The sequence below is a fragment of the Mesoplodon bidens genome, assembly GCF_964165515.1.
Source record: "Mesoplodon bidens genome assembly, chromosome: 14".
Lineage (NCBI taxonomy): Eukaryota > Metazoa > Chordata > Mammalia > Artiodactyla > Ziphiidae > Mesoplodon > Mesoplodon bidens.
Genome location: NC_138170.1, coordinates 81790210 through 81806242, shown reverse-complemented (window position 1 = coordinate 81806242; position 16033 = coordinate 81790210). Strand labels below are relative to the sequence as shown.

The following is a 16033-nucleotide window of genomic DNA, read 5'->3' as shown; positions in this document are numbered from 1 at the left end:
AGTGGGGTGCTGGTCAGTACTCAGTATCCCTGATGCCTGGCACATACAGTAGTTCGTCAGTAAATTTCTGTCCAATAAATGGGTGGCTGACATTTCAGGAAGTGCAGGCTGGGCGCTGGGTCCACAGGGGTCTCACTTTGTGAAAACTCACATCTCTAGCAGCCTCCCTGGACAGATGTGGGGAAACTGGGGCCCCTGGAGGAGGTCAGGGCCTGAACCCAGCCTGCCCGACTTCAGAGCTCTCTCTTCCCACCATTTCATAAGTGGACCTGTCTTGGGAGACGTCCATGGGCTATGAGAACAGTTACCACCAGTCCTCAGCCTGCGTGGGGCTCCTGGGAAGCCCCCAGATCTGCCGGGTGGGCTGGGATGGATGCAGGAATGACAGCGGGTGCCTCGCTTCCTTTCTTTAACTTTTTACTGAAATTTAACTTGCGTGCATTAAGTGGACAGCTTGGTCAGTTTTCACAAAATGAACAAATCTGCATCACCAGAAGCCCCCTCATGACCATTTCTGGTCATTGCCCCCCACCAAGGACAGCTGCTAGCTTGATGCTAATCACCATGCGTCCATTTTGTAAATGGACTCACACAGCATGTACTCTTCTGTGTCTTCCCGTTTTACTCAGTGTCATGCTTAGAGCTTCATCTGTGTGTCATGTGTCACTGAGGTTCGTTTTGATTGCTCTGTGGTCCTCCGCTGTACCAACGCATCACAGTTTCTTATTCATTGATGGCGGATAGACACAGGGACGGTTTCCACCAGCGACTTTTACAAGTCGTGCAGCTGTGAGCCTTCTCGGTGGACATAGGTCCAACTTTCTGTCGGGAATCTATCAAGAAGTTGAATTTCTGGTTCATGGAGTGTGTGTAGTCATCTTTAGTAAATATGACAGTTTTTCAAAATGGCTGGAGATTGTAGGTTCCTGTTGTTTTTTGACGGGAGCTCAAATACCCAAGTAATGGGAGTGGACACAGGAGCTACAATAAGACGTTGTGAGCGCCCACTGGAAGTTGGGAATGCAGCTGGCCAGCCGCCGGGGCCCCAGGTGACCAGAGGGCTAGTGCTGGGTACTGGTCACGGCCACGCAGGGCTCAGGGTTTAGCTCACTGTCGCATTGATGTCCTTCCCAGTCCTGCCCCCTTTGTGAAGCTTGCATCCTGTGTGGTCTCATCAGCACGTCTTGGCTTCCATGGTATGTTCTGTGGTCTTTCCCACCCCCAGGGACATCTGCAGGACATGCAGCCCCTCTAACTCAGTTCTTGAATTGAGCGGTGGAAGAAAATGCCTCTGTCTCGTGCCAGACGTCTGTGTGAGAAAGTATTCTGTGAGCCACTGCCCTGATTACCTGGGGACCGTGGGGGGATTAGTCATCCTAAAACCACAGTCACCTCAGAAATAGTCATAATCCAAAATCCATCCGTCTTTGACTCCAGACCCACTATATTTGTCTCCCACCGGGACTTTGCTGCTGAATTAAGTTGGACTTCAGGATATATTAAAATAATCGGTCATCTCTTGAGCACACATCCACCCTGGTGTGATCAGGCAGATCAGAGGCAGCCCAGGAGGCCTGTGTCTGGGCGAGAGGAGGCGTCGAGCCCTGGCAGGAAAAAGCTTGTGTAGCTGCCTTTCCCGAGGGCTGGCCAGCAAGGATGATGGGCACGGAGCCCTCCAGGCCTGGGCAACTGGAGGAGGAACTGGCCCCAGAAATGGCCCTAGAACTGTTGATTCTTAGGTGGTGATTCATAGTGAGTGCCCTGCGGGGCAGCCTGTGTGCTTTCAGGAACTGAGCTCTTTCAGCCTGGACCGAGGGTGTATCCTGAGGGACTCCTCCCTCCCTGCCCCGCCAGTGGACCAGATCACCTCCTTGAATGCAGAGCCATCCTTAGAGCTTGTGTTTGGCTGCCCACCCCTGACATCTGGCACAGGCCTGCGGGTACCCCACTGGGCTGTGGGCTCCTCAAAAGTTGGGCCAGTGTCCCTGCACCTAATACACAATTGCAGGCACTCAGCATGTTTCTGGAGTGCATGCTGTGGGGAGAGGGGGGTGTTTCAAGGCAGTTTTGCAGCTCAGCCCGGATTTGAGTCTGCCAGGTTCTCAAGGTCAGCCACATGGACGAGCTCTGGCCCCATTGGGTCCCCGGGCTGTAGCACTGGGAAGCCCTGTGGTTTGTCTCCCTGCGCCTGTGAGCCTGCTCTTTGCCGTTCTGTCCTCTGAGGTAGAGAAGTACACGAGCACTGGCCTGGATTCTGTTTTTTTAAAAGCAGCTTTATTGAGGTCTAATCCACGTTCCATACAATTCACCCTTAGAAGGTATACAGCGCAATGGTTTTTAGTACATTTACAACTATATGTGATGCTATTGCTAATGGAATTGTTTTCTTAATTTCGTGTTCGGATTTTTCATTGCAAGTGTACAGAAATACAATTAATTTTTGTATGTTGATCTCGTATCCAGCAACCTTGCTGAACTTATGTTATTAATTCTGTTAAGGTGGGGTTTTTTTTTTGGTGGATTCCTTAGGATTTTCTTTCTTTTCTTTTTTCTTTTTTTTTTTTTTTGCGGTACGCGGGCCTCTCATTGTTGTGGCCTCTCCCGTTGCAGAGCACAGGCTCCGGACGCGCAGGCTCAGCGGCCATGGCTCACGGGCCCAGCCGCTCCGCGGCATGTGGGATCTTCCCAGACCGGGGCACGAACCCGTGTTCCCTGCATCGGCAGGCGGACTCTCAACCACTGCGCCACCAGGGAAGCCCAGGATTTTCTATATATAAGATCATGTCATCTTCAAATAGAACTAATTTTACTTCTTCTTTCCAATTCCGATGGCTTGTGTTCTTTTTCTTGCCTAGTTGTCCTGGTTACAACCTCTAGTATAATGTTGAATAGAAGTGGCAAGAGTGGGCCTCCTTGTCTCATTCCTTATCTTAGGGAAAAAACATCCGGTCTTTTCACCATTAAGTATGATGTTGGCTGTGAGTTTTTCACAAATACCCTTTGTCAGACTGAAGAAGTTTCCTTCTATGCCTAGTTTGAGTGTTTTTATCATGAAGAGATGTTGGATTTGTCAAATGCTTTTTCTGCATCGAGACGAGCATGTGATTTTTGCTTTTTATTTTATTGTATGATATACTACATTAATTGATTTTCAGATGGTAAACCAACCTTGCATTCCTGAGATAAATCCCACTTGGTGTGATGTATAATTCTTTTTATCCTTTATGTTGCTGGATTTGGTCTGCTAGTATTTTGTTGAGGGTTGGTTTGTTTTTGTTTTTGTTTTTTTTGCGGTACACGGGCCTCTCACTGTTGTGGCCTCTCCCGTTGCGGAGCACAGGCTCCGGACGCGCAGGCTCAGCGGCCATGGCTCACGGGCCCAGCCGCTCCGCGGCATGTGGGACCTTCCCGGACCGGGGCACGAACCCGTGTCCCCTGCATCGGTAGGCGGACTCTCAACCACTGCGCCACCAGGGAAGCCCCTGGTTTGTTTTTCTTTTCATCCATGCCCATCAGGACATTGGTCTGTAGTTTTCTTCGCTTGTGAAGACTTTGTCTGGTTTTGGTATCAGGGTAGTACTAGCCTCATAGAACCAGTTGGGAAGTGTTCCCTCGTCTTCTATTTTTTGGAAGAGTTTGTGAAGAATTGTTATTAGTTCTTTAATTGTTTACAGAACTCAGCAGTGAAACCATCTGGGCTTTTCTTTGTGAGTAATTTTTTGATTATTAATTCAATCTCTTGCCTTGTTGTAGGTATTTCAGACATATTTCTTCTTGAGTCAGTTTTGATAGTTTGTGTCTTTCTAGTTGGCTTAGAGTCTTACAAGAATGTTTTCAAGACCTCTCTTTGCTCTTTTAGTCATTGTTGACATTTAGTGTGTTCTCCCTATGAGCAAGTATTTTGTGTGTGTGTACATTAGCTCATTTAATCTTTATAAGAGCTTGATGAACTAGGTAGGATTATTATCATCTCCAATTTACATCCTGGAAAACTGAGGCAGAGAGAAGTTAAGTAATGGGCCAGGGTCACACAGCTAGGGAATAGGAGAGCTAGGATTTGAGCCCAAGCAGTGCAGCCACACAGCCCTCTCTGTTCTCCCGAGGCCTTGCTCTGTGCTGGGAGCTGGGAGTACAAGAATGAGTCAGTCCTGGTCACTGCCTGAGTCACTCCCCAGAGACCCCAGACCTAAGAGAGGGAGGTGCCTTAGGCCTAACGTGAACAAAGGGCTGAGAGGTCAGGCAGGGCCCCAGGAGAAAGTGATGGGTGAAGAGGGCCTTGAAGGAGGGTTCAATGCAGTGGGGCTTGTGGGTGAGTCAGTGAGTGTGGCCCCTCCCCAGGGCTTTTGTCTCCTACCTCTCCTCTCTCCCAAGTGCCCAGAGAAAGGAAAGGGTGTCACAGAGAACCTTGCCCTCCGATGCTGATGCCCCGCCCAGCAGGAGGAGTTTGGAGCAGTAGAATTGGGCCCAGGAGGTCTGTCTGAATCACCCAGGCCTCTGCAGTTTGCTGTCCCGGAGAGGAAGAGGCAGGACCATTTGGAAGACAATTGTGAGACAGAAATCAGGAGCAACCAGACGTAACTCAACAGAATTATTTCTGCATAATGACTTCTGCTCCTTGATTCCATCTCTGAGCAATGACTGTAATCTTTATCTGTCACAGGAAAGCTGGTGGCTGGGGGAGCCCCTGTGGCTTAGCGATAGAGCCAGGAGGAAATTTGCAATTTGAGTTAATGGAGTGTTCCCAGGCAGCCTGGGAGCCAGAAGCCTCTGGAGTGATGGCCCCTCCTGCTAGGAAACCTGGTGTCAGAGCTGGCCCAGCCTCCCAGGGATCCAGCCTTGGCCAGTGTCCCCGAGTCTGTTTGCTCCTCTGTAAACAGGGGGTTAGAATGGACCTTCCCCGCCACGGCTGTTAGGAGGGCGAGATGATAAAATGACCACCAGACACAATGCTTCTAGCACATTCTGCCACCGACTCTTGTTACTGGTTTCCACAAGGGTGACCTTGTGGAGGGCCCTTGACCCTGTCCGGACCTTGATTTCCCTGAGTGTCAAAGCAGGGGATCACAGAGTCGTGAGATGAATTCGCTGAGATCATTGACATGAAAGCGCCTTTTAAAAATATGAGACGAGGTGAGCATAGATGAATTTTAGGGCGGTGAAACTGCTCTGTGTGATACTATAATGGTGGATGCAGGACATTAAACATTTGTCCAAACCCACAGAATGTAAAACACCAAGAATGAACTCTCATGTGAACTATGGATTTGGGGTGATAATATGTATCAGTGTAGGTCCACCGATTGTAACACATATACCCCGGTGAGTGGAGGGGATGCTGAACGTGGGGCAAGTTGTGTCTGGGGGACAGGGTGTCTGTGGCATCTCGGTGCTTTCTGCTCTGTTTTGCCGTGAACGTTAAACTGCTCTAAAAAATAAAGTCTATTAAAAATGTTACATATAGATACATATATGTGTGTATGTATATATATAAAATCTGTAAGTGACCTCCAGTGAGAATTTCTGGTGGGAAGATGTGTGGCTTTTCTGCTCCATGTCTGGAATCCTAGCAGTGAGTTTAAATAATGTAACTGGCCTATGAAGCTCTGTATTGGTGAAGCAGGGTCGAATTTCAACTCTGAGCAAAGTGCACTCTGCCTGCAGTAATGTCCGTGTGATGCATTTTGGGGCACTCGTTTGTCAAACATGGATTATTTATTGAGCGCCTGCTGCATACAGGCTCTGGGCCAGGAGCCAGCTGCACAGAAACGAAGACGCCGCCTCCCTGCCCTTGCAGAGCTCACAGTCAGTTCGGGGGAGCTGCAGCCCCTCATTCTGCAGCAGCAAGGGGAGCCCCAGGGGCCCTCACACTGTGGGGGCCTGGGCTTTCCGGGTGGGTGAGCTACTCTGTTCCTGTCCTCAGGACCACTCCAGTGAGTGCATATAAACCATGATCATTGCTGTGGAGGGAGAGAACCTTGTATTATGAGAGGATAACGGGGAAATGTGCGAAGATTGCACGGAACCGACGGGAGAGAAAGTCAGTTGCTCTGAGCCCGGGTGTCCCCACCCCATGTGACTGGTCTGTCCTCTCTTCCAGGGCATGGTCTAGCAGCCTGGGCCAGGACGTGGAACCGGCCTCCGAGGTTCTGATCCCTGCTCCCTCTCCGCCTCCACTTGGCCTTGGGTAAGTGTTCCTGGACACCAGACGGGCCTGGGGGCAGGTGAGGATGGGGAGCTGAGGGGCCAGTCAGGACCCACTCGATAGGGTCCTGACCACGTGCCGGTGTGCACGGACCTGACCCAGCTCAGCGGAGCGAACAGGGAAGACTGGGCTTTGGGGGGACAGCCTGCCCAGCACTCCCATGAGATGGGTCAGGAAACTGAGGCCTGGAGACAAAAAGAACCACCCAGGTCCTACAGTAATCTAGGTTTCTTGTCCTAAATTGGCCGGGTTTTTGTGGGTAAGTCATTTGGCCTGGGTGCTTTGGTTGTGGGATGCGTCCATTGAGGAGAATTAGCGAATCAGAATATAAGGGGCAGGGAATTCCCTGGCGGTCCAGTGGTTAGGACTCGACACTTTCACTGCTGAGGGCCCGGTTTGATCCCTGGTCAGGGAACTAAGATCTTGCAAGCCATGCAGCAAGGCCAAAAAAAAAAAAAAAAAAAAAAAAAAGGAATATAAGGGGCAGACTTTTTTTAAAAAACTATTTTATTTATTTATTTATTTATTATTTAAAATTTTTTTTTTTTTTTTGCGTTACGCGGGCCTCTCACTGTTGTGGCCTCTCCCGTTGCGGAGCACAGGCTCCGGACGCGCAGGCTCAGCGGCCATGGCTCACGGGCCCAGCCGCTCCGCGGCATGTGGGATCTTCCCGGACCGGGGCACGAACCCACGTCCCCTGCATCGGCAGGCGGACTCTCAACCACTGTGCCACCAGGGAAGCCCTATTTATTTATTTATTTATTTATTTATTTTTATTTTTTATTTTTTTTTAAATTTTTTTTTTTAAGGGAATTCCTTTATTTATTTGTTTGTTTGTTTGTTTATTTATGGCTGTGTTGGGTCTTCGTTTCTGTGCAAGGGCTTTCTCTAGTTGCGGCAAGTGGGGACCACTCTTCATCGCGGTGCGCGGGCCTCTCACTATCGCGGCCTCTCTTGTGGAGCACAGGCTCCAGACGCGCAGGCTTAGTAGTTGTGGCTCACGGGCCTAGCTGCTCCGTGGCATGTGGGATCTTCCCAGACCAGGGATCGAACCCGTGTCCCCTGCATCGGCAGGCAGATTCTCAACCACTGCACCACCAGGGAAGCCCCTATTTATTTATTTTTAATAGATCTTTACTGGAGTATAATTGCTTCACAATACCGTGTTAGCTTCTGTTGCACAACAGAGCAAATCAGCCATATGCACACACACGTCCCTGTATCCCCTCCCTCTTGGGCCTCCCTCCCACCCTCCCTGTCCCACCCCTCTGGGTCATCGCAAAGCTCCCAGCCGATCTCCCTGTGCTATGCGGCTGCTTCCCGCCAGCCGACTGTCGTACATTCCGTCGTGTGTACATGTCGATGCCGCTCTCACTTCCCCCCACCTTCCCCCTCCCACCCCGTGTCCTCAAGTCCACTCTCTACGTCTACCTCTTTATTCCTGCCCTGCCACTAGGTTCACCAGTACCATTTTTTTTTTTTTTTTAGATTCCGTATATATGCGTTAGCCTACGGTATTTGTTTTTCTTTCTCACTTCACTCTAGGTCCATCCACCTCACTACAAATAACTCAATTTCGTTTCTTTTTATGGCTGAGGAATATTCCATCGTGTATATGTGCCACATCTTCTTTATCCATTCATCTGCTGATGGACACTTAGGTTGCTTCCATGTCCTGGCTATTGTAAATAGAGCTGCAGTGAACATTGTGGTGCATGTTTCTTTTTGAATTATGGTTTTCTCAGTGTGCCCAGCAGTGGGATTGCTGGGTCATATGGTAGTTCTATTTTTAGTTTTTTAAGGAACCTCCATACTGTTTTCCATAGTGGTTATATCAATTTACATTTCCACCAACAGTGTAAGAGGGTTCCCTTTTCATCACACCCTTTCCAGCATTTATTGTTTCTAGCTTTTTTGATAATGGCCATTCTGACCAGCGTGAGGTGATACCTCATTATAGTTTTGATTTGCATTTCTCTAATAATTAGTGATGTTGGGCATCTTTTCATGAACCTCTTGGCCATCTGTATGTCTTCCTTGGTGAAATGTCTATTTAGATCTTCCACCCATTTTTTAACTGGATTGTTTGTTTTTTTGATATTGAGCTCCATGAGCTATTTGTATATTTTGGAGATTAATCCTTTGTCTGTTGCTTCATTTGCAAATATTTTCTCCCATTCTGAGGGTTGTCTTTTTGTCTTGTTTATGGTTTCCTTTGCTGTGCAAAAGCCTTTAAGTTTAATTAAGTCCCATTTGGTTATTTTTGTTTTTATTTCTGTTACTCTAGGAGGGGGGCCAAAAAAGATCTTGCTGTGGTTGATGTCAAAGAGTGTTTTTCCTATGTTTTCTTCTAAAGGTTTTATAGTGTCTGGTCTTACATTTAAGTCTTTAATCCATTTGGAGTTTATTTTTGTGTATGGTGTTAGGTAGTGTTCTAATTTCATTCTTTTACATGTAGCTGTCCAGTCCAGTTTTCCCAGCACCACTTATTGAAGAGGCTGTCTTTTCTCCATTGTACGTTCTTACATCCTTTGTTGTAAATTAGGCAACCATATGTGCGTGGGTTTATCTCTGCGCATTCTATCCTGTACCACTGTTCTATATTTCTGTTTTTGTGCCAGTACCACACTGTCTTGATTACTGAAGCTTTGTGGTATAGTTTGAAGTCGAGAGCCTGATTCCTCCAGCTCCATTTTTCTTTCTCAAGATTGCTTTGGCTATTCAGAGTCTTTTGTGTTTCCATACGAATTGTAAGATTTTTTGTTCTAATTCTGTGAAGAATGCCATTGGTAGTTTGATAGGGATTGCATTGAATCTGTAGATTGCTTTGGGTAATACAGTCATTTTCACAATACTGATTCTTCCAATCCAAGAACATGGTATATTTCTCCATTTGTTTATGCCATCTTTGATTCCTTTCATCAGTGTTCTATGGTTTTCTGAGTACAAGTCTTTCGGCTCCTCAGGCAGGTTTATTCCTAGGTATTTTATTCTTTTTGTTGCAATGGTAAATGGGAGTGTTTCCTTAATTTCTCTTTCTGATTTTTCGTTATTGGTGTATAGGAATACCAGAGACTTCTGTGCACTAATTTGGTATGCTGCAGCCTTACCAAATTCATTGATTAGTTCTAGTAGTTTTCTGGTGGCATCTTTAGGATTTTCTATGTATAGTATCATGTCATCAGCAAATAGTGACAGTTTTACTTCTTTTCCAATTTGTATTCCTTGTATTTCTTTTTCTTCTCTGATTGCCGTGGCTAGGACTTCCAAAACTATGTTGAATAAGAGTGGTGAGAGTGGACATCCTTGTCTTGTTCCTGATCCTAGTGGAAATGCTTTCAGTTTTTCACCATTGAGTATGATGCTTGCTGTGGGTTTGTCATATATGGCCTTTATTATCTTGAGATAGGTTCCCTCTATGCCTACTTTCTTGAGAGTTTTTATGATAAATGGGTGTTGAATTTTGTCAAAAGCTTTTTTCTGCATCTATTGAGATGATCATATGGTTTTTATTCCTTAATTTGTTAATGTGGTGTATCACATTGATTGATTTGCATATATTGAAGAATCTTTGCATCCCTGGGGTAAATCCCACTTGATCATAGTGTATGATCCTTTTAATGTGCTGTTTGATTCTGTTCAGGATTTTTGTATCTATGTTCATCAGTGATACTGGTCTGTAATTTTCCTTTTTTGTGATATCTTTTTCTGGTTTTGGTATCAGGGTGATGGTGGCTTTGTAGAATGAATATGGGAGTGTTTCTCCCTCTGCAATTTTTTGGAAGCGTTTGAGAAGGATCAGTGTTAGCTCTTCTCTAAATGTTTGATAGAATTCACCTGTGAAGCCATCTGGTCCTGGACTTTTGTTTGTTGGAAGATTTTTAATTATGGTTTCAATTTCATTACTTGTGATACATCTGTTTATATTTTCTAATTCTTTCTGGTTCAGTCTTGGAAAATTGTACCTTTCCAAGAATTTGTCCATTTCTTCATGGTTGTCCATTTTATTGGCATATAGTTGTTTGTAGTAGTCTCTTAAAATCCTTTGTATTCCTGCAGTGTCAGTTGTGATTTCTCCTTTTTCATTTCTAATTTTATTGATTTGCATCCTCTCCCTTTTTTTCTTGATGAGTTGGGCTGAGGGTTTATCAGTTTTGTTTGTCTTCTCAAAGAACCAGCTTTCAGTTTTATTGATCTTTGCTATTGTTTTCTTCATTTCTATTTCATTTATTTCTGCTCTGATCTTTATGATTTCTTTCCTTCTACTGACTTTGGGTTTTCTCTGTTCTTCTTTCTTTAGTTGTTTTCAGTGTAGGGTTAGATTGTTTATTTGAGAGTTTTCTTGTTTCTTGAGGTGAGGTTGAGTTGCTATAAACTTCCCTCTTAGAACTGCTTTTGCTGTGTCCCATAGGTTTTGGGTCATTGTGATTTCATTGTCATTTGTTTCTGTGTACTTTTTAATTTCTTCTTTGATTTCTTCAGTGATCTCTTGGTTATTTAGTAGTGCACTGTTTAGCCTCCATGTATTTGTGTTTTTTAGTTTTTTTCCTGTAATTGATTTCCAATCTCATAGTGTTGTGGTCAGAAAAGATGTTTGATATGATTTCAATTTTCTTAAATTTTCAGAGACTTGATTTGTGACCCAAGATGTGATATATCCTGGAGAATGTTCCATGTGCACTTGAGAAGAAAGAGTATTCTGCCACTTTTGGGTGGAATGTTCTATAAATATCAATTAGATCTATCTGGTCTATTGTGTCATTTAAAGCTTGGGTTTCCTTATTTATTTTCTGTTTGGATGATCTGTCCATTGGTTTAAGTGCAGTGTTGATTTCTCCTTTCATGGATGTTAACATTTGCCTTGTGTATTGGGGTGCTCCTATGTTGGGTGCATAAACATTTATAATTGTTATATCTTCTTCTTGGATTGATCCTTTGATCATTATGTAGTGTCCCTCCTTATCTCTTGTAACAGTCTGTTTTAAAGTCTATTTTATCTGATACAAGTATTGCTACTCTAGCTTTCTTTTGGTTTCCATTTTCATGGAATATCTTTTTCCATCCCTTCACTTTCAGGCTGTATGTGTCCCTAGGTCTGAAGTGGGTCTCTTGTAGACAGCATATATATGGGTCTTGTTTCTTTATCCATTCAGCCAGTCTGTGTCTTTTGGTTGGGACATTTAATCCATTTACATTCAAGGTTATTATCAATATGTATGTTCCTATTACCATTTTCTTAATTGCTTTGGGTTTGGTTTTGTGGGTCTTTTTCTTCTGTTGTGTTTCCCACTTAGAGAAGTTTCTTTAGCATTTGTTGTAAAGCTGGTTTGGTGATGTGAATTCTCTTAGCTTTTGTTTGTCTGAAAAGCTTTTGACTTTTCCATTGAATCTGAATGAGATCCTTGCTGGGTAGAGTAATCTTGGTTGTAGGTTTTTCTCTTTCATCACTTTAAGTATATCCTGCCACTCCCTTCTGGCCTGCAGAATTTCCACTGAAAAATCAGCTGATAACTGTATGGGGATTCCTTTGTATGTTATTTTTTGCTTTTCCCTTGCTGCTTTAATATTTTTTCTTTGAATTTAATTTTTGTTAGTTTGATTAATATGTGTCTTGGTATGTTTTTCCTAGGGTTTATCTTGTATGGAACTCTCTGTGCTTCCTGGACTTGGGTGACTATTTCCTTTCCCATGTTAGGGAATTTTTCCACTATAATCTCTTCCAATATTTTCTCAGACCTTTTCTTTTTCTCTTCTTCCTCTGGGATCCCTATAATTCGAATCTTGGTGTGTTTAGTGTTGTCCCAGAGGTCTCTGAGATTGTCTTCAATTCTTTCCATTCTTTTTTCTTTATTCTGCTCCTTGGCAGTTATTTCCACCATTTTGTCTTCCAGCTCACTTATTCATTCTTCTGCCTCAGTTATGCTGTTATTGATTCCTTCTAGTGTATTTTTCATTTCAGTTATTGTACTGTTCATCTCTGTTTGTTTGTTCTTTAGTTATTCTAGATCTTTGTTAAACATTTCTTGTATTTTCTCAATCTGTGCTTCCATTCTATTTCTGAGATTCTGGATCATCTTTACTATTGTTACTCTGAATTCTTTTTCAGGTAGATTGCCTATTTCCTCTTCATTTGTTTGGTCTTGTAGGTTTTTACCTTGCTCCTTCATCTGTGACATTTTTTTTTTGCTGTCTCATTTTTTTTTCTTTTTACTAGTGGGATTGTGTTCCTGTTTTACTGGTTGTTTGACCTGAGGCTTCCAACACTGGAGTTTGTAGGCTGTTGGGTAGAGCTGGGTCTTGGTGCTGAGATGAGGAACTCTGTGAGATCTCAGTCCAATGAATATTCCCTGGGGTCTGAGGTTCTCTGTTAGTCCAGTGGTTTGGACTTGGAGCTCCCACGTCAGGAGCGTCCCCCCAACCCTGGGCTTGTGAATCAAGATCCCACAAGCTGTGTGGGGTGGCAAAAAAAAAAAGAGAAAAATAACAAAGTGAAAAATAAAATTAGGAAACTAACAGATATGTTAGAAAGAATGTAAAAATAAAAGTATAGATGAATCAACAACCAGAAAGTACATCAGTACCACAGTAGTAAAATAGAGGAGGGGGGAAAGGAAAAAAAAAGCGGGGGTGGGTGGATGGAAAGGCCTTGGCTGTGGAGGGTGGGGCCTAAGCAAGGGTGAGGTTTGGGTGGGTGGGCGGGGCCAATGCTTAGGACCCCCAGGGCTGGAAAAGGCCCTGGGCGCTGTGTGGGGTGGGGCTTAGGCTCAAGGAACAGAAGGGGCCCAGGCGTGCCCCCAACCCCGGTCTCAGAGGGCAGAGGACCTCACCTGGGGGCCCAGCAGGCTTCCTGGGCTTGAGCGGGCGGGGCAAACTCCCTCCTCTCCTCTCCTGCTCTGCCAGTCTGGGGTCTGGGAGGGCCCCTCCCGCCTGCCTCTCCTGATCTCCCCAGCCTTCCTCCTATGCCCCCGAGGACCCATGTGGCCTGGAGGGGGGTTTGGAGGGCAGGGGATCACCCTGGGAGCTCAGCAGCCTCCCAGTGCCTGAGTGGGTGGAGCAATCGCCCTCCACTCCTCTCCCGCTCCTCCCTGAGGGCAAGGGGCAGACTTTGAAGAGGACACTCCGGAGCAGGGAACGGGTGAGTGTGGTCGGGGCCCTCAGTGCTCCCAGCCCACATCTCACAGGATGCTTGGTGCCCCTCTCCCAGGTGAATAGACTTTGCTCCATCCCCAAACCAAGGTGTGCAAGGACACAGCACCCTGCAGCTGGCTCCAGCTGTCATCCCTGAAGACAAAGTGGAAAATGGGTATAGAGTCCTCCCTCCTCTAACTAAGAAGGGGCCCCTGGTCGCTGAGGCTCTTGCCGCTGAGCTATTCCCTCTCCACCCACATCTCCTGTCATCCTCCACCCAGACCGCATCCTCCCGGAGGCACAGGGTCCCAGTGCTGAGCCTCCCCTCCCCTCCCGTCTCACCCTGTCAGCGCAGCCCCCTCCCATGACCACACCGGGACCTCAGCCGCATCGTTCACCTCTGACAGCTTGGGTTCAAACGCCCCCTTTTCCCACCCACCTCCCTCTTCCCAGTCGTCTCTCTCTGCCCCCCCCTTTGCTACCCTTCCTGTCTCCCCACAATGATCACAGGAATCTCTTCCTCGCCCAGAGCCCCGCCAGCCTCCTGTCCTCCTGCATGGCAAGGCCCTAACCGGGTCCGAACCCCAAACCCGGAGCGCTGAACCCCGCCTGCTCTCCTGTCAGACAAGGGGCAAAGTGCAAGGTAATTAGCATGACCTGTGAGCCCTTCATCTGTTTGAATCCGCTACGCTCCGGGCCTCATCTCAGGCTTTAGGTGTGAGGGAGGCTCTGTGAAAGCAGGGCACCTGCACCGTCTGAAGGTGGCATCCAGCCCCCGGGCCTTTGCTCAGCCTTGCCCTCTGCCTGCACCACCTTTCCCCTTGTATCCGTTTCACACATCCCATTCTTTCCCAGGCCTTCCTGATCCTGGGCAGAGCCGGTGCCTGTCACCTGTGCCCAGAGGCACTCTGTACTGCTCCCTTGTGATCCCTATTGCCCTACGGACTGCACTGAGCCAGCCGGCTGCGGCGCTGAGAAGCCAGCCGCTCTGCTGTGTTGCTCTTCTCGAGCTGAATGGTCAGTCCTGTCCCGAAGGAAGGAACCAGTCGGTGGGTGGGACAAAGGCCTTTGACCTTGGACCTGTGCCCTCGGATCCCTCTAGCCACGTAGCCTCCCCCCAGTCTCACCCATAAGGTGGGTAATCACACCTCCCTCCCTGGGGTGGTTACGAGATTAGAGCTAAGAATAGTGTCCTGTGTGGTGCTGGGGCCGGTGCGGTGCTGGGGCCGGTGCTGGGGCTGGGGCCGGTGCCGTGGCGGTGAGAAGGAGGCTCGGGGGCCTCTCAGCTCCTCCCCCTTCTTGCCCAGTTGCTCAGTAGTTAGTACAGTGACTGCTCTTCGTCCTCAGCCCTGCCCTGCCCACCCCCAGTGCTGTGAGCGCCCACTGAGGCCAGGGATGTGGGCTCTGTTCCCCAAGTGGGGGGAGGGCTTGGGGCAGCAGCTATTGGAGGCTCAGCCCTGCCTGGCCATGCCCAGCCCAGGAGAGCCAGCCTCAGAGTCCTCCCAGGACGTCTGGAATTTTCTCGCCCTCGGAAGCAGAGGATGCCGCTTTGTAATTCTCGTCTTCCCACCCCGAAGGCATCACCTTTAGCGCTCGGCTATGAGGCTAAGATCTGGACCCCAAGCCTGCTGAAGGGTCACCACCTTAGTTTCCGAGGTCGCTGGGTGCCCGGCATGACGACCGGTGTGTCTGAGGGCAGATGCCAGGTTGCCGGTTCCATCTGGGGGCTCCCACCAGATGTGAGCTGGCAGCTCAGACCCACAGGCCCCTGCAGACCCCGGGTGCAGCCGCTTTCAGGCCGGCACGGGTGCCGCGGCACCAGCGGGGCACTCTCTCTCCTCCCCGCATCCCGTGGGTGGGGCTTTCCTGCCTCTCCTGTTTGGACACCGGGGTGTGGACTTCCTGACAGAGGGGTGTTACTCCCACTGCCCCATCCTTCCTTCTCTCATCTTCCCTGTTCACCCAGTGAAAGCATTCACTGGGGTGGAACAAGAGACCCAGGCGGGGCCCTCTGCCTGAGGAGACAGATGAGTGAGTGGGTCTCTGGGCTTTTCTCCCCAGAGAAAACAGACACAGCCTCACATGGAAGGTGCTGCTTTCAGTAGTTCAGTCTCCTTTCGCCAGCCCTGTTGGAGCTGGCTCTCCTTACCTGGACATCACCTGCATACAGATGCCCAGCTGGAGGCTGGCGGGTGGGCACAGGTGCACGGGGTGAGCGTGGTGCCTGGCCAGGTTGAGTCCTGCTGAGGCTAGTAGCGAGGCGTCAGGAGCTGAAGCAGACGCAGGGGTCCAGAGCGGGCAGAGGAGCTGGTCCGTGGTGTCTCTTCCCATCCCGGGGCCCCGGGTATTTTAGTGCACACACGGCACGTATTCAGTAACCCCTCCACCCCTACCACCAAGAGATCAGGAGCTCTGGGGGGCAGATGGCACCTCCGGCACAGGAACATCCTTGGTCAGGATGTGCTGGGTCAGTGATGGGAAGTGGGAGGGCCCCTTCTCTCTGTCCCTCTGCCTTCGGTGATGGAGAAGCCAGTGTGTCCCCTGCATCCTCCATCTCGGCCCACCTGCTCCAGGCACTGGAGAAGACGCACCTGCGTGCTATGGCCGCGGGTCCCAACCTCCCCCCGACCCCCAGCAATCATGCATTCATTCCCTCGACAAACATGTACCGATCACACACACTAGAGCTTCCAGGCTCTGGAC

General features: G+C 48.1%; 1 protein-coding gene across 1 annotated transcript in view; it reads left to right on the top strand.

Moving 5' to 3' along the window:
• The window catches only part of HPCAL1 (hippocalcin like 1), a 113012-nt gene that overhangs the window by 73827 nt on the left and 23152 nt on the right, over positions 1-16033 (top strand). The window contains exon 2 of the mRNA XM_081253980.1: positions 6098-6184. The gene's annotated coding sequence lies outside the window, so the exon portion shown is untranslated. The remainder of the gene's footprint in view (positions 1-6097; positions 6185-16033) is intronic.